We start from the raw sequence: 23,143 nt of genomic DNA on the forward strand, positions 1-23,143 counted from the left end.
TGTCTCTTCTTTCACTCCATCCAATAACTGCATGGCACAGACACTCTTGTCACCCCGGATTTGCAGTTGGAAATGGAGGTGCCCCCCAGGTAATGGAGCCCGACCTCTGGACCACTCTGCCCCTGAGAAGCATGGAACTTATTTAGATCACACTCCAGGTTCTTTTTCACAAGTAAGAAATGAGATACAACCCGTCAAGGAGACACTCTTAGAGCCTGGGGTTTTAGCTGGGGTCTTGAATGGGGTTTGATGCAATAGTGTGAGTGCTTACATTCTTCCCACCTTCTCCCCCTCCCTCCCCTCCCTCCTCCTTCCCTCTGTCCTTCCTTCCTCCCTCCTTCCTCTCCCTCTTTCCTTCCCTTCCTCCTCCCCTCCCCCCTTTCTCTCCCTTCCATCCTTCCTCCAACCAAAAAGAAAAGATAAAGGTCTTTGGGCTGCTCAGCCACCACGTCTGCCCGCCGCAAACAACCCCATGGGTTTAATTTGAGCATCGTATGGTACCAATATCCTAGATGATAGCTATGATGTTGGGAGGGGAGGCAAGGCTGTTGTGAATGGTGATAGATAGTTTGAGATTTATCTGCATGGATACATGAGAATTGTTACCATTATTTATACAGATAATTGTATAATTTCTAAATGCACAGAAATCGTTTGGCTTAATGATTTCTAAATGCATGCAATATAACATTAGGTGGCTTTTATTAATGCTATTTATGGAGGGAGAAGCCAAGACAGAGAATCCTGACTCTTATGCCCAAAGAAGTGGCTCAAGAAAATTCCTCTGCCTTGCAAAGAGGCCAAGATCATTTCACAGAGCCTTTGCAGTCATTTCTGCTTCCCAGGACCCCCAACTTTGCCATTATTTGGCGTCTGTGGGTACCTTTGCATATAATTTGCATACAGTCATTTTCACTGCAGTAAAAGAATATAGTTATTAATGTGCTTGCTCTAAACCCGGGTGAGCATAAGCTTTCATTTACAGAGTCTGTCTTGAGGGCACACTTCATTTCACTTAGAATAAATTATCATACATTTATCATTAGTTAGCAAGTTATTAACATTAATATAAACAAATATGTGGCACATTTCTTCAGGAAGATTACGTTTTTAATCACTTAGTGAATGTAGCAGGCCGCTTATACATATTTTATTTTTCAATGGATGTGCTTTCTCAGTTTCCATATTCACATTAAAAACATAATTCCAGGCACTTTGCATCTGTTAGCTCAGAAGGCTCTTAATTGAGGTGGGGGGGATGTTAAAAATGAGCTTTTTTCTTCCAGGGACAAACTTCCTCAGACACCTTTTTACACTCGAGACTTGTTCTAATGCATTGGTTAAGAATGTCTCCGTCTACAGCAAGGACTGTTTTAAAATGCAATTTAGCAAAATGCCAACATAGGAAACAAGAAGTGCTTCCTTGGTGGTACCTGCTCAGAATGTATGTTCCAACAACCCAAAATTAGGAAGGACAGAAATGACCGAGGACACGATTCGATAAACCATAAAGCTAAGATCACATCAAGTTGTATCTTGCAAATTCTGCTCTTTGCTTATAACCAGGTAGAGGAGAAATAAGGCAGTATTGGTACAGCCGTTGATGTTTTTTCTCCAGTGTTCCGGAGTTCTCAGTCATCCTTGACTATTTAAAAGCATGAATTGGGGGCCAAGAAAGACTAGACTCTACTATTGTTAACTTTATACCATTGGGCAAGTTACATTGTTTCTTCAAACTTCAGTCTCTTCAGGTGAGAATGGGGATACACGTAATAGTATTTATTTTGTAGGATTGGTATCAAAAGTAGGGTCTGTCTGCTGGCTGCTCTAAAAGCCAATAAAGAGGCAAGTTTGGTGGGAAGGAAAGTTTGACTTATATGAGAGGCCAGCATCGAGGCAGAGGGTGGACGTTTGTCCAAAGGCCAGCTCCCCCCACCTGATAACCAGTGGGTAAGAGCTTTTATAGGCAGAGGGAGGGGGCTACGTGCGGGACAAACAGCACAGTCAGCTCTGACAGTCATCTTGAAGTTGGTCCCATGGTGGTCATGAAACTGACAGCCCTTATGACTCACACTCAGCCAGAACACAGATTTGGGACTTGAACCCAGCCTAAACCCAGACTGGGACTTGAACCCACGGTTTTTAAATTAGATTCACCTGGTATCTGGACTTACTGAGGTTCAGGTCTTTTTGCCTCCGCAGAAGGAATTCAGTGAGAGACAAAGTGATAGGCAAGAAATAAATGTATTAAAAAGAGAGGATGCTTGTGAGAGATGCAAGCTGGGAGGAGGAGTGGGAGAAGACCACCTCTTTCTTTTCTTTTCTTTCTTTTTTTTTTTTTTGTCCTTTTGCCCTTTCTAGGGCCCCTCCTGCAGCATATGGAGGTTCCCAGGCTAGGGGTCAAATTGGAGCTGTAGTCACCAGCCTATGCCAGAGCCACAGCAATGCTGGATCCGAGCTGAGTCTGTGACCTACACCACAGCTCATGGCCACACCAGATCCTTAACCCACTGAGCAAGGCCAGGGATCGAACCGGCAACCTCATGGTTCCTAGTTGGATTCTTTAACCACTGAGCCACGATGGGAACTCCTCTCTTTCTCTTTCTTCAGTAGTAGCTCCTCCTCGGTATCCACTAAAAGAGTATTTGACCCTATAAGGTGAAACTAGGCCTGTCAAGGTGCTTATTTAAATCAGCAGAAGAGCTATCCTTAAACTCCTGCCCTTGGTCCTAAGGGTAGTGACCTGAGGTGTATCTCGTGCTTTTATTTGAGACAAGCCTGCTTCATTCTGATGGCTTTATTGAGCCATTATTAATTTACTGTGGTCCCCCAAAGTTCCCTAGGTTTCTCTGTCTATCTGTGGTCCCCTATGGGGACTTTTACAACTACCTGTGTAACTGTCCCACTCCATCCCTATCAGTCTGATCAGCATCACCTTGACTGTTTTAAGTTCAGTTCATCTTCAGTTCCAGGGCTGGTGTGTTCCCATTTCTCTGAGGCCAGTTCTTAGAATTGTGACAGCTTCGGTCCTGCTACAGTCTGGCCATCACATAATTAACTTCTTCCACTTAGCGGTGGGGGTTTCAGTATCTACAAGACAGCTCACAGGACGTGGCTCAAGATGACCTATAGCCCTGGAGGAGGAACTAAAGGTCCCTGACTTGGCTGATGGATGAAACTATTATTATTTGGTCTCTGTTGACTGTTTTCCGTTACTTCTGCATTTTCTCTCCTTTCTGATTAAACGTATTCTTTGACTAAAGTTTTTCCACTGACAAAAGGCAGGTATAGGCCAAGGAAGGGAAGAACCCTAGGGTCCTGCTCCTTTCAGAATCCCAGTAGGGATTTAAGGAGGTCAGGCCTGCAAAGAGCTTAGCATAAGCGCAAAGGGAGAGAAGTTTTCCATCGTTACCTCCAGGCATTAACATTCATTGCTGTGAGATAGTCAATTGCCTGATGGGCTGCCAAATAATGACCATATTGTGGTCTTCAAATTTTTCATATTTCGTCACATGCTCGCTTATCTATTTATTTATTTATTTTGCTTTTTATGGCCACACCTGTGGCATATGGAGGTTCCCAGGCTAGGGATCAAATTGGAGCTACAGCTGCCAGCCTACGCCCCAGCCATAGCAATGCTAGATCCAAGCCACGTCTTTGACCTACACCACAGCTCATGGCAATGCTGGATCCTTAACCCTCTGAGCGAGGCCAGGGATTGAACCTGCGTCCTCATGGATACTAGTCAGGTTTGTAACCTGCTGAGCCACAACGGGAACTTCTCACATGCTCATGTTTAGAATAAAGCTGTTAGCAGAGCCCCTGCCTCCTTTTTTTTATTTTTTTATTTTTTTTTGGTATGTATTTATGTGTGTGTGTGTGTGTCTTTTAAATTTATTGAAGTAGAGTTGACTTACAAGGTTGTGATAATTTCTACTGTACAACAGAATGACTCAGTTATGCATGTACACACATCCATTCTCTTTCAGATTCTTTTTCCATATAGATGATCACAGCATATTGGGTAGAGTTCCCTGTGCTCTACAGCAGGACCCTGTTGGCCAGTCATTCCATATATCACAGTGTGCACATGCCAATCACAAACCCCCAGTCCATCCCTCCTCCCAGCCTGTCCCCTTTGGTAACTAAAAGTTTTTCAAAGTCTGTGAATATGTTTCTGTTCTTCAGATAAGTTCTTTGTATCCTTTTTTTTTAAAAATACAGATTCCACATATAAGTGATACCATGATTCATTTATTCAACTTCTGAGAAAAATCTTCAAACTGCCTTTGCCTCTTCCTTTCACATGTAGTTCATAGATAGGTTTCTGTTTGTCCTGTTTGACCTCGTCTCTCCTTCTCATGGCTGGTCCCCCGACCCCATGAGCCATCCTGGGGGTGGGTGATGGAGAGATGCTAGTTGGTCACAGGCTGCAAAGTTGCTGTTGGATAGGATGGATGAGTCTAGAGAGGATATGGGCTGTGGTCATAATACTGTAGCGAATACTGGAAATTTACCAGGAGGGTGAACTTCAGGTGGTCTCAGTGACCTCTAAATGGAACCTGTGTCAAGAGAAGGCAGGTTAATTACCTGGACAGCAGTGATCATTTTACTCTGTATGTCAAATCGTCACATTGTATACCTTACATAGATACAATTTTGATTTTAAAAAAGGATCCCCTGGAGTTCCCATTGTGGCTCATTGGGTTAAGAATCCAACATTGTGTCTGTGGGGATGCGGGTTTGATCCCTGGCCTCGCTCAGTGGGTTAAGGATCTGGTGTTGCTGTGAGCTGTGGTGTATGTCGCAGAAGTGGCTTGGGTTCCTTGTTGCTGTGGCTGTGGTGTAGGCTGGCAGCTGTAGCTCTAACTAGACCCCTAGCCTGGGAACCTCCATATGCAGTGGGTGTGGCCCTAAAAAGACAAAAAAAAAAAAAAATCTGCTGGAGGTCAGGTTCCAGAGTCCACACAGTTAAACAGTGTGCTAAATCTCACACACACACACACACACACACACACACACACACACACACACACACACACACACACCCTTTCTTTAGGATGGAGTTGTACCTTAATATCTGGTGGAATTGGCCTGAACTGATTCTCTCTAGATCTCAAGAGCTGGGGACCCTACCTAGCATCTAAGTTAAGGTCTACATGGTATTAGGAATTTTTAAACCTATTTTATTTACCCAGTTATTTTGTAATGAAAGATGAAACTAGAGGCAACTCTCCTCTCTGGTTCCTGTTCTTTCTTTTTTTTTTTTTTTGCTTTTTGCTCTTTAGGGCCACACCTGTGGCCTATGGACGTTCCCAGGCTAGGGGTCAAATCGGAGCTGCAGTTGCTGGCCTACACCACAGCCCCAGCAGCACCAGATCTGAGCACGTCTGTGACCTACTTGTGGCAACGCCAGATCCTTAACCCACTGAGTGAGGCCAGGGATTGAACCCACATCTTCATGGACACTAGTTGGGTTCGTAACCTGCTGAGCCACAATGGGAACTCCCATCTTTAAGGAATTTATAGTCCAAGAAAGCACTTTGGGAATGAACCTATGTTTTTGTTCCACGTGAAGGGTTTCTCCAGCAAGTCAGGGGCTGTGTAGTCGGCAGAGGAGGGGCTGTTATGTGACTTCCAGTAGCTCCTAAGGAATGAAACAACATGCTCTTCCTCGTGCCCGGTGAACACCGCTGCAGTGTGTGTACACAAGGGCAAACATTCACCAGGACAGTCCTCATGCACTGAAGACCCCAATTCCAAGGTGGTAGGTTGGCCTGAAGCCCCTGTCTTGGAAAAATGCATAAACACACGTCTTCTTTTGTTGTTGTTGTTGTTATTGTTGTTGTTGTTGTTGCTATTTCTTGGGCCGCTCCTGAGGCATATGGAGGTTCCCAGGCTAGGGGTTGAATCGGAGCTGCAGCCACCGGCCTACGCCAGAGCCACAGCAACACGGGATCCGAGCCGCATCTGCAACCTACACCACAGCTCACGGCAACGCTGGATCCTTAACCCACTGAGCAAGGGCAGGGACCGAACCCGCAACCTCATGGTTCCTAGTCGGATTCGTTAACCACTGCGCCACGATGGGAACTCCAGACACATGTCTTCTTATCTTGAGTTTTTGGCCTGATTCCTTTCATTCTTCCTGTTGGCTGAAAGGTCCTCTCCTTCATTTCTCAAACTGATAACAGAGCGAACTTTCCGAGGCTCTGCAGATAGAGCCTTCAGAATTATAGATAGAAATGGCTTGGTGGTCAAGAGCCAGGCTTGATTTGCCCAAGCTCTTCAATGCAGAGACTGGATTTGTGAACCTCTGCCTCTTGTTATCTCTTCTGCTTCTGATCATTTCAGTGAAGGATGATGACTGAGAAGTTAGTGGTCGCCGGCTGCTCTGTGTGCTCGTCAAGCTCCCAGATCCTTGTCCCCTGTGGAAATAAAACATCTGTGTCGCTACCAAAAAACTCTAAGTGGCTGACACTTAGTAGGTCTTCAGTAGGAAGGCATGAGTATATGAAGGTTCAGTGACGCTTTCACTGCCAGGAATTTTAAAGGTAGCCAAGAAGTGAACTTAGGATCCCTCCAATTTCATCCAATAATGAACCCGCTTTTACCGATCTTTTGCAGTCGTAACCAATTTAGCATGTAATCCATGTCTATTCGTATTAATGTCAGCTGGTTATTAAACTGACTCCTGTCTAATTAGCCAAGCGCTATTCTTGGATCAAATTGAATGACTGTCATAAAAGCTGACTTATTATTTGAATAGGAAAATCTGGTATCTCTTTATGTTCCTGTTTGTGATTATTTTCCAGATTGTTTTGGTCTCTGATGAAACTATCTCAGTATTTTAGAAATACTCCTTCACGCATGAGAACCTCATCTGCATGTGTTTTGGCAGATGCTGTAATCGAAGACCTCACATTGGAGAGGAGACCTAAGCTGTAAGGGGTCTGAACATGAACTCACAGGGCTGTTCTGACATGTGTCTTGAAAAGAAACCTTTTCCCCTAGACCCAGGAAGGCTGGTGATTATGAAATAGATCTTTCTCCTTCTTCATCCTAATTGCGGTATTCATCATTTTTATCTTCCTTTTATGGGCTCAAAGATAGAATTTGCTTCTTTCGGATTTTGACTTTTTCCATTTGTGTGTGTTTTATTTTATGCCTGTTTTCCTGTAATTAATATTTGGTTTCTCTTGGATGCAAGCAGGGTGGAAGGTGGAGGAGGCCTTTTGCAATAACGGTGTCTAAGAAGGGAGCCTGGTTTGCTCACTTACAAAGTAAGAAGCTCAGTTTTCCTCTCTGGAAAATGGAGCTGATACCACCCTGAGTCCTACTTGCCTCAGTGTGGGGCGTCCAAAATTACGGATATTCTAACACATGGCAAGAAATGCAAATTATCCTTTTAAAATGGTGACGATATGGGGAGTTCCCTCTGTGGTTCACTTGGATCTGAGGTGTCTTGGGAGCAGTGGGACACAGGTTCAATCCCTGGCCCGGCACAGTGGGTTAAGGATCTGGTGTTGCTGCAGCTTAGATCCAAACTTCCGCTTGGATCTGATCCCTCGTCTGGGAACTCCATATGCTTCGGGGTGGCCAAAAAAGAAAAAGAAAGGGTGAAGTTTTCATTTATAGTCATGTGTGCACAGATGTTTACGTTTTGCTGATATTTTTTACATTCTTACAAAAGAGGGCCAGGGTGCTTGGAAACATATTTTGGAGTATTGCAGTGGAACGGAGGCAGTTTGTTTTTGTTTTTTTTTTAAGGCCCTTGGCTGCCTGCTTGGCAGGTTTTATGGTTCCCATAAAGGTACATGTTAGGCAAGAACGAATCTTGGGCAGAGCAGGAATCCTGCACCCACTTTTCAGCTCCAGTGTACCCCAACATATGGGAAGGGAGGAGAGAGAAAACCAGAGGGAGCCCCAGGCCATGAATCGTCTGGTTTACACGGACCAACTGATGTTTCTTAGTGATCAGTAGCTTCCCTACACTGAATTCAGGAGTTCCTGTTTTGGCGCAGCAGAAACAAATCTGACTAGGGACCATGAGGTTGAGGGTTTGATTCCTGGCCTCACTCAGTGGGTTGAGGATCCAGTGTTGCTGTGAGCTGTGGTGCAGGTTGAAGATGCAGCTCAGATCCCACGTTGCTGTGGCTGTGGTGCAGGCCTGCAGCTGTAGCTTCGATTGGACCCCTAGCCTGGGAACCTCACATGCCGAGGGTACGGCCCTAAAAAACCAAAACCAAAAAACAAACAAACCAAAAAACCTACACTGAATTCAAACCACTTCACCATCACTGGATGTGTCTCTGTTTCCTAAAGAAAAGGACTCGGATTTTTAGACAGTGTAGACAAGCCTGAAGCTGAAGATGAATATTACCTGAAATTCCATTACCTGGAGAAAATACCACTTATGCTTGGGGGGGAGGTTTCTGGAGTCACATGGACAGACAGACACACACAAACGCTTATAAATAAAAATTAAGTCTTAGGTAAGTATTGCCTCTGCAGATAATTGAAAAGAAATACTGAGAATGGTCTGTCAGCTTATGGGCCAAATGGTCTTTAGACAGGTATCTGGGCCAGCACCTGGCACATTCACCCATCAGCATAGCTGCAGGCTGGGACTGGTCGTGATTACTGTGTACATGTGTGGTCCATCCAGAGAGATGGCAGGGCCTTATTTATGTATTACGTTGCTTAACAACTCTCCCAAGCAGTGCCTGGAAGTCCCAATCCTATCATATTCACTCTTTGGCAACTTGCTCTTTTCCTTCAACAATATATTCTGGATTCTGACATGTTCTTGTAGGACCAGGAACTAAATCATTCTCTTAAATGGCTACATATTCATGCAGTGTGGGTATGTACTAAGCTTTACTTAACACATGCCCTTAGGTTCATTACTCCACCACAATTAAGGCCCTGGTTTACATCTTAAGATAGTAAGCATCTAGGGTGTTCTAGGAAAAGTCTCCAATCTCGTGGGACTCTTAGACTGGTGGGGAGGTCTGAGGACAAACAGGGAAGCCTGTAATTACAAGTGGAAGGAAATGATAAGGTCATTGGGTGCAGAATGAGAGGTGATGGAGGGGCTTGAGATAGGCTTGTCTGAAATAGCCTGTGTGATAGTGGTTTAAACTGAATTGTGGAAGATGCAAAGGTGTCACTTGAATGAACAGCAGGAGAAATGTGTCTTACAATAAGAGCACAGCCACCAGGGAATTCCCAAGACCATATCTTTTCAAGTGTGCAGAGCCATTTAGAAGAAAGTGTCCACAAGAAATGTCAATAGTTCCCTGAAGAGGAAACAAGACAGTAAATTTTTTGGAACACAGGAGTTCCCATTGTGGCTCAGCAGAAATGAATCCAACTAGGAACCATGAGGTTGCGGGTTCGGTCCCTGCCCTTGCTCAGTGGGTTAAGGATCTGGCATTGCCGTGGGCTGTGGTGTAGGTTGCAGACGTGGCTTGAGTCTTGCGTTGCTGTGGCTGTGGCCGGCAGCTGTTGCTCCAATTCAACTCCTGGCCTGGGAACCTCCATATGCGGAGAGTGCGGCCCTAAAATGCAAAAGTAAATAAATACATTTTTGGACCACAGTCTAGTAGTATTAAAAGCAGCTCTTTTGCCTCTTTTCTGTTTGTCCAGTTCTGTTCACCCCTAACCTTGGTGGCTTTGCTGGTCCTGGCTCCTGTCTTTTTTTTTTTTTTTTTCTTTTTACAGCCAAACCTGTGGTATATGGAAGTTCCCAGGTTAGGGGCTGTGAGCCTACACCACAGCCACTGCGACTCGGAATCTAAGCCACATCTGTGACCTACACAACAGCCCATGGCCACACCACATCCCTAACCCACTGAATGAGGCCAGGGATCAAACTCGAATCCTCAAGGATACTAGTCAGGTTCGTTACCTGCTGAGCCACAACAGGAATCCTCTGTTCCTCATTAACCTTAAAAGAACCTAATTATAGGAATGAGATCTCTGGGCATTTTAACCCAACTCCTGAAGTGTGCTCTCCTGAATGTACACCACCCCTGGCCTAACCTGCTGATTCTTTTCCTAGATGAAAAGAAGTAAGGATGAAGAATTAAGCAATTAAAGAATGACTAGCTCTCTACCTCCAGTGGCCCTTTTAGCGGTCCTGCAGGCAAGGAAGAAGGATGCAGAACCCAACCTCCTGCCTCCGTGATTCGCTGAGGTTCTTCCCCCCACCCCCTTTTCTCCCCTTTTAAAACTGTCACGCTGAGCAGATCTTTGAGGTGGGTCCAGGGTGAAGGAAGAGGGTGGTGAGAGGGACTGAATGCTGGCCAGCGTGGCCAGCTCTTAGCCAGTACAGGGGGTGATGGCTGGAAAAGACATTGACCTTGGAAAAGCCCCTGGGGGACCAAGCTAGCGTTCAGAACACGTAGGTTCATTGGACCAGGGACTTTAGATTGTCTTCACAATAAAACAGAAAGCCGGGGAAGTGTTTTAAACAGGAAGCGAGATGATCTTAGCTCACACTGAGGAAGTCTGGATTGGGGGAAAGGGAGGAAGCAAAGAAACCAGTGGTATCTCTTTGGTCCACAAAAGTGATGAGTGGGACCCAGACTGTGAGGATGATTGGGTCTCCAGAGACACGGACAGAGTGGGGAGGTGCTTAGCAAGTGATGCGAACCAGATTTCCTGAAAGATTGAGTGGGAGGGGTGAAGGGAATGAAGCAATCGAGAGTGACTCAGATGTTCCTGGTTGGAGCACCTGTCTTTAAGGTGGCGCCCTGCACTGAGATGGGAAAAGCGGAAAGAACAAGGTTAGGAGGCAAGAGCATCAGCTCAGTTTGGGGCATTGGAGAAACTTGTGTGACGTCTGAATGGCTCTGCAGAGTAGGCATTGGCTCTGCAAACCTGGGTCTTGTGAAGCTAGGCCTGGGCATAGCTGTTTAATCAGGAGGGGACCACGTCTGGATGGTGTTAGGATCTGGAGGTGGATGAGCTCTCCTAGGGAGACAGTGTGGGGAGAAAATAGAAGGGATCAAATCGTGAGCAATTCCAACGTTTCATAGTTGCCTGGCAGAGGATTATCTGGGAAAAGAGATTGAGAGGTGGCCCGAGAGTTCAAAGGAGCAGCAGGAGTTGGTGGTGCCTGGAGAGAAGGACACTTCAGTGCAGGGAGAAGAGGTGGTACCTTGAGACAGGGATGCTTCTGTGCGGCCCCATTGAATGGTGTTGACAGGTCCCCATGGAGAGATCCTGGCCCTTGGATTCAGAGACAGAGATAACTGGTCATCTGGGAAGCAGCGTTTCAGGACTGTGGTGAAGACAGGAACCAAATTGGAAAGTCTTGAGGACTGAGCTGAAGGAAATGGAGACTACTCCCGGAGACAATTCTTAGAGCGGTTTGATGAAGAAGGGAATTGAAAAAGGAAAAAGGAGTCTTTTGAAGGTGCATAATAGTAAAACATGATTGTATTAGTCAGGTGCTTTGATACTACTGAGAAAAGTTGCAGTGGTAACTTTAAGCAGAAGACCATTTTTGTTCATTTTTGGCTGTACCCATGGCATAGGGAAATTTCTGGGTCAGGGATCAGATCTGAGCCAAGCCTGTGGCCTGCACCACAGCTGCATCAACACTGGATCCTTAACACACTGTGTCACAGCGAGAACTCCAGAAAAACTTTTTTTTTTTTCTTTTTACGGCTGCACCTGCGGCATATGGACGTTCCCAGGCTAGGGGTCTAATTGGAGCTGCAGCTGTAGGCCTGCCCCATAGCCACGGCAACACTGGATCCTTATTAACCCACTGAATGAGGCCAGGGATTCAACCTGCATCCTCACAGAGACAACGTCAGGTCCTTAAGCTGAGCCGCACTGGGGACTCAGAGAAGCTTTTTAAAAAAGAACCACATGTGGTTCCCAGAAACTTCGAGGGCTGCAGGGTGGTTGATGAAGCTACACAGCCAGGAATTAGGCTCAGTGACACCACACAGCCCCCTTCCATGGCAACAGCACTGTGATGGAGCAATTCGCTCTGTCAAGGCAGAAGAGGGGTGGGTGCTGGAGGAGGGAGGGAGATTAGGCTGAGCCTTGGTGGTGAGAGTGTGGGCATTTGGATCTGGTGCAGTTTCTGATGAAGACAGAGTGGGAAGGAACGGCAGAGTGGATAAGATTTCCCAAGGGTGTTACTACTCCCAGTTTTATGCATCAGTGGTCCTGTTGGGTCCAGCTGGGTTTTCTGTCTCAAAAGGCAGAGACCCAGGTGTCTGCCAGGCTGGGCTCTCAGCTAGAGGCTTCGGGGGAGAGTCTGCTTCCAGATGTAGGCTGTTGGAAAAATCCAGTTTCTTGGAAACACGGGACCAAGGTCCCTGTTTACTTGCTGGGGTCACCCACGTTCCTGCCTCCGTCTTCAAAGCCAGCCGTGGCACTTGTGCCTTTCTACATTCTTTTCAGCCTGGCTTCAGCTCCTGCACTTGTTTTTTTTTTTTTTTTTATCTTTTGTCTTTTTTGTTGTTGTTGTTGTTGCTATTTCTTGGGCCACTCCCGCGGCATATGGAGGTTCCCAGGCTAGGGGTTGAATCGGAGCTGCAGCCACCGGCCTACACCAGAGCCACAGCAAGGCGGGATCCGAGCCACGTCTGCAACCTACACCACAGCTCACGGCAACGCCGGATCGTTAACCCACTGAGCAAGGGCAGGGACCGAACCCGCAACCTCATGGTTCCTAGTCGGATTCGTCAACCACTGCGCCACGATGGGAACTCCTGCAGTTGCTTTTAAGGGTTCCTGTGAGGAGTTCCCTGGCGGCTCAGTGGGTTAAGGATCTAGCCTTGTCATTGCAGTGCTTGGGGTCGCTGCTGTGTTGTAGGTTCCATCCCTGGCCCAGGAACTTCTGCCTCAGGTGCAGCCAAAAAAGAAAAAGAAAAAAGGGTTCCCATGATGACATTGAGTCCACCCAGGGGATCCAGAATGACATCCTACCTTAAGGACAGTTGACTAGTAACCTTCATCACACCTGCAAAATCCTTCTTGCCATGGAAGGTACCATATTCAAAGGTGATATCTCATCATAATTATATTCTCCGGGATTAGAGCAGGAATCTTCTGGGACCCACATTCTGCCCACCCCCAGAAGGTGAAGGGGGAGTGAAGGAAATGGGCGTCCTTCCACAGGGCGGAGGATCACCTTTGTGATGCTGAGTTTACTGAGAATGTCCACAGGCATTGAGGAGCCACGTGGCTTGAGCGTGGTGAAGCAGGGATGGAGAGGGTACCCAGAACGGGAGGTAGGGGGACACCCGCTGGTGTGAGCCTCGGAGGAAGGGCATGGGGTGTAGGACAAAGCTGTCCCCAGTCCCTGCCCAAGGAAGACTAAGTGTAGGAACCAACAGATTAAAAAGGAGTTGCTGTCTTTTTTTTTTTTTTTCTTCCCACATTGTATTTTCCTCGGTGTAAACATTTTCTTAAAGAGGTCTGACACATTTCTTGTTAATCTACTCAGGGATACTGTATATTTCTTTGAAAATTATAGATGGTATCTTTCCATCTTTGCATTTATAACTGGTTATAGAGTCTTATAAGAAGTCCCTAATTTTGTGTTTTGTGTTTTAATTATGTCAACAATCTCCTTCTTGAGTGCTCCTACCATTTAAGATTGTTTTCCTGTTTGGGTTTTTTTTTTTTTTTGGACATATAGTTGATTTAGTTTATAGTTATTAGTTTCAGGAGTATAGTAAAGTGATTCGGTTTTATATATATATATGTATTTTTCAAGTCATTTTCCATTATAGCTTATAACAATATTGAAAGATATGCAATGACATTTTCCTATAGTTTTGGTTGGATTTTCTAGGCATGCAGTGTCATTAGTGCTAAATATCAATAGGGTTATTTTTTCCCCCCCTTTTTTTTTCATTTTTTTAAGGCCAAAGTTGTGGCATATGGCATACTTTCAAGGCTAGGGGTTGAATCAGAGGAGCAACTGAGACCTTACACCACAGCCGCAGCAACACCGCATCTGAGCCGCCTCTGCAGTCTATGCTGCACCTTGTGACAACGCCAGAACTTTAACCCACTGAGCGAGGCCACGGATCAAACCTGCATCCTTGTGGACACTTGGTTGGGTTCTTAACCTGCTGAGCCACAATGGGAACTCTGCAATCTTTTTTGTTTGTTTAAGAATATCTATTTTATTTTGCTTGAGAATTTTCAGTTGGGATAATTTTGACTTTCCTTAAATGGATCTTTTAGGCAGCACTCAAGATGGTTCTATATTTTTCTTCTTCATTCTATTAATGTTCTGAATAATAAATTAGTAAATGTTTTAATGTTTCTCTTTTTATTCCTAGAATGATTCCACTTAGACCTACTCCTGCTAAAATTAGATATAAATATTTAAACATTTTATTTAAGTCCTATTTTTTAAATTCAAGTACAGTTGATTTATAATGTGCCGGTTAAGTCCTATTTTTGATACACTTCTGTATTGGTATTATTCTAGAACCCTCCTCTTTCTGTGTGCTAAGGAACAGGTTCAGCTGTTCACACAGGGCCTGTGTGTGTTTATTTCCTTGAATATGTGAAACAGTTTACATTCGAAACCACCAAAAAGGTCTGATTTCATTATCCCTCTGCCCCTTTTTGGGACACACACACACAACACACACACAAAATCAGAAATCAGCAATCATTTATTGACCATTCCGGATATAGAAATACTAACATTTTGTGTTTTTTTTTTTATTTAGATTTTTCTTTTTGTTTGTTAAAGAAGAAAAATAGACTATTTCAGGTTTCTGGAGTGTCTTAGACTTTTTTTTTTGTCTTTTGTCTTTTAGGGCCGCACCTGTGGCATAGGGAATTTCCCAAGCTAGGGGTCGAATTGGAGCTGTAGCTCCGAGCCTCGTCTGCAGCCTGCATCACAGCTCACGGCCATGCCGGATCGATCCTTAACCCACTGAGCAAAGCCAGGGATTGAACCTGTGTCCTCATGGATACTAGTTGGGTTCGTTAACCACTGAGCCATGACGGGAACTCCTGAAGTGTCTTAGACTTTTAAAGGTAGTCCCCTAGTGGTGCAATGGGTTAAGGATCTGGTGCTGTTATTGCTGTGGCTCAGGTTGCTGCTGTGGCACAGGTTCCATCCCCAGTCAGGGAACTTTTGCACAGTTCTGCTGCAGCTAAAAAAGAAAATGTGGACGTTTTGTCTGCAAAGGACAGTATTTGTCTTTTTTCTGAATCTGTGTATCTTTTATGTATTTGCTTTTGTTTCCTTCCTTTACTCGATCTCTAGTAATAAGTGTTGGCGATGGAGCTATTCTGCCCTTCTTCCTGATAAAAATGCCAGTACTGGAGTTCCTGTGATGGCTCAGGAGGTTAAGAACCCGACATAGTGTCTGTGAGGATGTGGGTTTGATCCATAACCTTGTCAGTGGGTTAAGGATCTGACATTCCCGTGAGCTGTGACATAGGTCACAGACATGTCTTGGATCTGGCATTGCTGTGGCTCTGGTGTAGGCCAGCAGCTGTAGCTCCCATCCAACCCCTAGCCTGGGAACCTCCACATGCCTCAGGTCCAGATATAAATAAAAAATGCCGGTACTATTTCACCATTAAGTTACATTTTGGCTTAAATTTTGGTAGATCCCAGGTGGGAAAATTGTCTTCTGTAATTGGTTCATTAGGCCCCTTTCCTTCTAATTCCAAATGCTTTTTTCTTAGGGATAACTCCTTGAGAACTTTTCTAATTTATTAGACATCCATTTTTCCACTTTAATCTCATCTCTTTTCCAGAGTCCATTTTTTATACTTTCGAATTTCCTAGAAACATCCCTTTGCTCCAGATTTTCAAATTTATTAACATTGGGTTAATTTGTACAGTATTATAAGCCTTTAAATTTCCTGAGCATCTGTGTTTATTTACCCTCTTTCATTTTTAATTTTCATCATTTATTTTTTCTGCTCACATTCCTAGATTAGGTTAACTGGAAGCTTCTCATTTTTTATTAGTGTCTTGCCACATGATTCTTAAAAAAAAAAAAAAAAAAAAAAGCACATCTGCTGCCGTTTTCCCCAGAGTCTCAAATCTACTTTAGAAACTGAGCTCAGTAGGTTTTCAAAAACAGAGGACTTGATAATATTGATGATGAGTTCGATGATGAGTTCATTAGACACTTAAGTGTTAGGGAGAAAAAGGCTACTTTACTTCTCAGCAGGAGGTGGTCCTCTGGCCAATATGGGCACCCCACCCCCTCCCCTTCAGTGACTCACAAAGCTGGCTGCCCAGGGTGTTGCTGCAAGACCCCATCCATTCTGTTCTCATTTGCAGGTTTTATCAGCCAGTCTGCACTATGCCTTCGATTTCAACTTGACCCAAGATTTGCTTGAAGAGTTCACAAATGTCTGGGAGGTTGGCTTGTCGCTATTATTTTCTTCCTGTTTTAAAAGAGTGTAATCTTGTTGCCAAACTCAGGTTCAGGTGCTCCCTTCTCAAAAGCCAATACTGGAGGCAAGTGTTGGTAGAAAGGGAAGTTGCTTTAATCAGAAGGGTAGCAATTTGGGGAGAAGACTGACTCATGTCCTCAAAACCCACTCTGAAGATCTGCTCAACCATGATATATGTTTGTTTGTTTGTTTATTTATTTGTTGTTTGCTTTTTAGGGCCTTATCCCAGGCACATGGAAGTTCCTGGGCTAGCGGTCGAATTGGAGCTACATCTGCCAGCCCGCATCACAGCCACAGCAAGGTGGCATCTGAGCCATGTGTGCAACCTACACCACAGCTCATGGCAGTGCCATATTCCTAACCCACCGATTGAGGCCAGGGACTGAACTTGCATCCTCATGTATGTTAGTGAGGTTTATAACCCGCTGAGCCATAACGGAACTCCAACCATGATAGTTTTTAGAGGAAACAAAATTAAATACATAAAAGAAAATGTGGGAAAGAATCTCTATGAATCACCGAGGCAGGAGGTTAGGTTCTGCATCCTTCTTCCTTGCCTGCAGGATTGCTAAGGGGGCCACTGGAGAGAGAGAGCACTAGTCATTCTTTAATTGCTTAATTCTTCGTCCTTACTTCTTTTCATCTAGGAAAAGAATCAGCAGGTTAGGCCAGGCATGGTGTGTGCAGGAGAGCAAAAGTCAGGAGTTGGGTTAGTGATCTCATTCCTATCATCAGGTGCTTTTAAGGTTAGAGGGGAACAGAAATGGGCAAACAGGAAATGGGCAAAAGAGCTGCTTTCAATATTCCTGGATTGTGGTCCAGAAATTTCCTGACTTGTTTCCTCTTCAGGGAGCTACTGACGTTTCTTGTGGACATTTTTTTTCTAAGTGGTTTTGCGCATTTGAAAAAGTATGGTTTTAAGGTCTTGGCATGGTCACTGCTGTGGCTCTGGTTACTGCTGTGGCTTGAGTGTGACCTGGCCCAGGAGCTTATACATGCTGTGGGTACAGCCAAAGGAAAAAAAAAAAAGGAAAAAGTTTGGTCCTGAGAATTTTATGTTTAATTTTATGTGTAGACAAAATGATTAAATGAACTTTGTTCCTTACATTTTTCACATTCTCTGTAGCTCTTTTCTTCCTTCCAGTCTTCATGCACGGAAAATGCAGAAGTAGAAGTAGTATGTTGATCCTTTCTCATTTCTATTGTGTTCTGTCCAGTGTCTCCTTATTTCTGTTGATCAACTTTTGCTTTTTTTTTTGTTTTTCTTCTAGGGCTGAACCCTTGGCATATGGAGGTTCCCAGGCTAGGGCTTGAATTGGAGCTGCAGCTGCCAGCCTACACCACAGCCATAGCCACTAGGGATCTGAGCCGCGTCTGTGACCTACACCACAGCTCACAGTAATGCTGGATCCCCAACCCACTGAGTGAGGCTTGGGATCCTGCATCCTCATGGATACTCACAGATGCTAGTCAGATTCGTTTCCTTTGAGCCCCAGTGGGAACTCCTATCAACTTTCGATTTATATTCAATATATAATTCTATTTTTTACATTTCAGTGCTATGCAACTAAGCCCTTAAGAGTTCATAATCATTGTGTCTACATTGTCCAATTTTACTCTTTGGATTCAGAAACTGCTTCTTCCTCTTTTTGTTCTTATTACCTTGAATTTAACTTTTTTTCTCATGCTATTGTTGCAACCCCTGCTTTCTTGATTGATTCGGGCCCAATCTTTCTTTTTGCCCTTTCCAGTTTCTGTGGAGAGGTAGATTTTTGTTTTCTGACCCAATTTGAGAGCATTTTTCTTTCAGTAGGTGAGTTATGGTAACCTGGGTTCACTGTTTTTATTCTGCATCTATAGTCTAGATCTAATAGTATGGAATTCTGCTATTCCCGTGATTTAACTAAAAAACAGAATTCATTAGGCAGAAAAGGTAGGAGGCTTAAGGTGTCGATGTCTGTGATTAAGCCGTGCTGTGCAATATTTGTGTGATTTAAATTTCTTTCACCACTCGTGATCATATTCAACAGGCACCTCGTTCCTTCCAGCTGAGAATCGAAATCATTGTTTCCTAAATAGAGTCCTGTATTTTGCAATGACATGGTATTACATCAGAAGCCAAGACTGTGCGCGTTTTGTTAGCCAAAATAATTACGTTTTTAGGGTTTTTTCTCCTGCTAACTCTCAAGACTCCCTGCTGCTTTGGAGCTCATTGTTCTGTGTAAATGGGCATCCTTAAGTAAACCTCCAGGAATGATGCTGCATATTAAGCCAGAGTGTTATCTAAGGTGGCGTAGATTGCTTTAAAAGGCGGGGTCATGGAATAAGGTCGGGCTGCTGGAGGTGAATGGGTATTTGGTTGTTTATCAGCTACTGGTGGACCCCAATCATCACACACTATCTTCACCTCGGTGGGTCCATCCTAATCAGAATCGGTTCAAGCTGCCTGTCTTTTGCGGGTAGGCACCGCTTTCAGGTAGGAGACCAGGAAAGACCAAAGAGAGCTTTGAACAGCCAATATTACATCTTCTCTTAACGTTGCAGAAATAAGCTATCAAAGCCGACAGCCGCAGTGCCACACACGAGTTGTGAGAGAGAAGCCGTGCAAAATGTGGCCACTTGAGAAAGAATGTCGTTTTTAGTTTTTCCCATAAGGTTGTGTGGAAACTGGGTGTGGTGGGCGTCGGGGATGGAAAAACGTGTCCATCTGTCAGTTTCAGTGGAGAGATCAGCATAAGGAGGCCGCTTTGGTGAAAGCCACCTTAGGGGACCATTGAAGGCAGGTCTCCCAGACTCACAAAACCTCCTGCGCAAGCAGGTAACGGGGTGCTGAACAGGGTCCAGAGGGAGGGGCTGGGAACGGGAGGGGCCTGCATTCCTTGGAGCAGGCTGGCCAGGGCTACAGAAGGCGGGTGACGGTTGTTCACCTTGAGTCGATGTCCAGTCATGTTTGGGTCTTTCCTTTTTGGTTGCCAGGAGAACTCAGAAAATCTGCATTTTCTTGTAAAAACCTCTTGATTTTTCATCTGGCAATTATATTAAACAAAAAGCGGGGGAGACCCACTGTTAACCAGTAGTGTGCATGCTCAGATACCTCTGTAGGTCCATGTAGCTCTGTTGATAAAAGGCCAAGGTGTGTCCTGGCTGTTGTCAGGTTGTTCAGGGGGGTGGTGTGTGCGTGTTACTCCTTCCTTGAACCCCTAAACATGGTTGCCCCATCACAGGCTTTAATATACCCCTTCTCCCCTATTTGTACCATAGATGAGGCGGTATTGCTTGCTCTGTACTGGAGTCATAACCAGACAACTCTATGAAGACAGAGACCCAGGAGTCTGGGGGGGCCCGGGATGGGGGGGTGGTGCACTCAGCATCTAGCTCAGGTCATAGTCTCAATATAGAATCATTGAAAAAGAAACATTTTTTTTCCCCTTTGCTGTTTTAATCTTCTGTTGTCTCTATCCTTGGCATCCTTTATAAACCCTCCCTGCCCCCTAAGTCTAGACTCTACGTTTTGGTTCTAAACACACCTTCTTCCTTTACGCACTTCTCCGCACTCCCTCTCCCACCCCTGGTAACGTCTTAGAAAGATGAGGAATGTTGAGGAAAATAATCAGAAAACAATCTATAAAAAGAAGAAAAAAGCGTGTTTTTTTGTTTGTTTGGTTGGTTGGTTGGTCTTTTTTTGAGCCAGGCTGAGGCTTCTAGCCTGGAAAGCAAGCCTCTCAGGTTATTCTGAAGATCTGCTCCAGAGAAGTGTGGTTTTCAGCACAGTTCTATGTCTTGTTCTTGAGTGGCCGTGGGGTGAAAGCGCTGAACCCTAACCCCTAGACCACAAGGGCCATAGAGCTTGATGTAGGGCCCCAGTCCTTGACCCTTTGGAGAACAAGTTCAGCCAAGAGACTTAGGGTGGTGAGGCAAATAAAGAGGCTGTTTCCCCAGAGAGGAGAGAGAGGAGTTCCGCCTGTGGCTAGTATCCATGAGGATTCGGGTTGGATCCCTGGCCTCTGTCAGTGGGTAAAGGATCCGGCGTTGCTGTGAGCTGGGGTGTAGGCACAGATGCAGCTAGGATCCTGCATTGCTGTGACTGGTGTAGGCCAGCAGCTGCAGCTCTGATTCCACTTCTGGCCTGGAAACTTCCATGTGCCATGGGTGTGGCCCTAACAAAAAAGCAAAAAAAAAAAAAAGAGAGAGGTGTCGAAGAAGCATGGCAGGGGCGGGGTGGGGGTGTTGGATGGAGGGGAGCGCAGAGAGAGAGATAAAAATGGAGAGAAGCTAGAGAGGAGAAGAGCAACCTGTGCTTTGGAGGTGGTTTAAATCCCTTGCGTGGGGGCCGTCCTTCCGGGCTTCCTCTGGACAATCATCTTGCTTCATCTGGCCTCGAGCCCACATTTGGCCTGACCCAGAGCCCTCCCCAGTGTGTGCCCATCTTTTAGCCAAGATGATTCTAGCGCAAGGGTCTCTGGGAAGTTGACCGGATGTATTATGATCTGACGACCCTCCCTTCTCTGACCCCCCCTCCCCAGGAGCCTCTCTGCCCACGTGACCTCAAGAATGAGAAACATGTGGTCTCTGCCTTTTACCCAAGCAGGACACAGCTCCTCGCGGTTGCTGCCGTAATCTTCATCTTGAAATATCTGCCGCGGGGGACAGATCCCAGTTGCCCTGCCTGGGACCCATCGACTTTCTGCCTTATTGTTAGAACAAAGAACATCAAACAAGACAGGGATACCTTCCTTTAAGATCTCTAAAATAAATCAACAAATAAGGGTCATGTGCACAGCGAGGCGGGATGGCCTTGGCCCTTGGGAAGGGAGTCTTATCGTCGAAGGAGACCCAGCATTGGTGTCCCAGGAAGGGAGGCATTTAATCTTTATTTTTAACATGGACATCCTTTCCTTCTGCTCAGCACGCCCTTTTCTTTAATAATTAAAGCAGAGGGACAATGTGTGTTTGGTTGGCCACAAACAGGCTGTTTGGGTTAGCATGAAATTCAAGTTAACTCAGGCATAAGCAGGAATATGTATGTCTTCTCAACATGGGAAAAGGTCTCCTAACAATAGCAAGATGCTTCCCCTCGGGAAGTTTGTATCATAGCATTTCTAGGGGACATTTATCTCCAGCTGCATATTCAATGACATGATAATGGGCTGGCTTGCTCGTTCTTTCTTTTTCTTTTCCTTCTTCCTTCCTTCCTTCCTTCCTTCCTTCCTTCCTTCCTTCCTTCCTTCCTTCCTTCCTTCCTTCCTTCCTTTCTTTCTTTCTCTCTTTCTCTCTTTCTTCTCTTTCTTTTCTCTCTTTCTTTCTCTCTTTCTCTCTTTCTCTCTTTCTCTCTTTCTCTCTCTCTCTTTCTCTCTTTCTTTCTCTCTTGCGTGGCATATGGAGGTTCCCAGACTAGGGGTCAAACTGGGGCTGCAGCTGCTGGCTTATGCCACAGCCTCAGCGATGCCAGATCCAAACCGCATCTGTGACCCACACCACAGCTCACGGTAACGCCAGATCCTTCACCCACTGAGTGAGGCCAGGGATCGAACCCACAATCTTGTGGATACTAGTCGGATGCATTTCCGATGAGCCACAACGGGAATTCTGCTAATGGACTTTCTTTGTGGGAAAGTTCAGGCACAATAGGGAGATGTTTTGGGGGTTGGGTGTCCTGTCCTGTAGAAACTTTATTTTAGAGTTTGCTGATTGCCAAGGCTGGTTTTCATTCTAAAGCTGGTAGAATGAATGAACCCAGAAGCCCAAGGCAAGGTGTCCCGCGACCAGGACGTTTTTTTGTGCCAGCATTTCAGGGTGAAATGAGTTTTGACAGCAATATGAAAAGCCTCCTAAGAAGGGCACAGTCTGAGTCCTGGGGCTGCAGAGCTGAGCGCAAAGGACCTTCAGAGGACACACACCACCCCTCCTGGTGTCAGTCTCCCAGCATCGGGGGCGGGCATCGGGGAAGAGGGTTCACTGCTTTCTGGACAGCACTAAACCCTCATTGCCCTGGTAACCCTCAGCATCAAGGCCTCCAGATTCTTCTGCATCAGGAATGGAAAACCCTCTTCCCCATAAGGACCAGGCTGAGCAAAGGGGGCAGGGTTAAGACCCAGTGACTCAAAACTGGGCCGATGTGGAGGAATCAGGCATTGGAGGGCGCTGGGTCTGTCCTGGAGCAGAACCCTAGAGGGCCTTGGGGGGTGAGGTGGGGGGGACCCTTCCCCCTTATCCTCTGCTTTAGCTCCTCTCTAAAGAACCTGGATAACAGTATCGGATGCATGTTTCCTGAGTTATTTTTCAAATGTGAAACCCCCCCCCCCAATAGATGATGAGCATGGGTTTATAGCCCCAGGCCTCCTGGAGCGTAAGGATTGATCATGTTAACCCCTGTGACACTGCCCTGTGACCTCTCCATCAGCCAATCTGAGAACTGTGCACCAACTGATCACTTACCCTGTAACCCTCTCCCTTACCTAGCTTTTATTTGTTAGTGCTTTTTAAAATTATAGTTGATTTACAATATTGTGCCAATTTCTGCTGTAAAATGACCCAGTTATACATATATGTACACGCATATATACATATATGCATATATATATATATATATATATATATGCACACACACACATTCTTTTTCTCACATTATTTTCCATCGTGTTCTATCCCAAGAGACTGTATAGGGTTCCCTGTGCTGCACAGCAGGACCTCATTGCATGTCCCTTCTGAATGGAATAGTTGCATC

General features: G+C 45.3%; 1 protein-coding gene and 1 pseudogene across 1 annotated transcript in view; one reads left to right on the forward strand and one right to left on the reverse strand.

Annotated features, from left to right (window-relative positions):
* Nucleotides 1-19,367, reverse strand: part of LOC125116177 (ADP-ribosylation factor 1-like) — a 40,295-nt pseudogene extending 20,928 nt beyond the window's left edge.
* The window catches only part of TMEM132D (transmembrane protein 132D), a 766,214-nt gene that overhangs the window by 77,757 nt on the left and 665,314 nt on the right, over nt 1-23,143 (forward strand).

This window comes from Phacochoerus africanus, chromosome 15 (assembly GCF_016906955.1).
Source record: "Phacochoerus africanus isolate WHEZ1 chromosome 15, ROS_Pafr_v1, whole genome shotgun sequence".
Taxonomy (NCBI): Eukaryota; Metazoa; Chordata; class Mammalia; order Artiodactyla; family Suidae; genus Phacochoerus; species Phacochoerus africanus.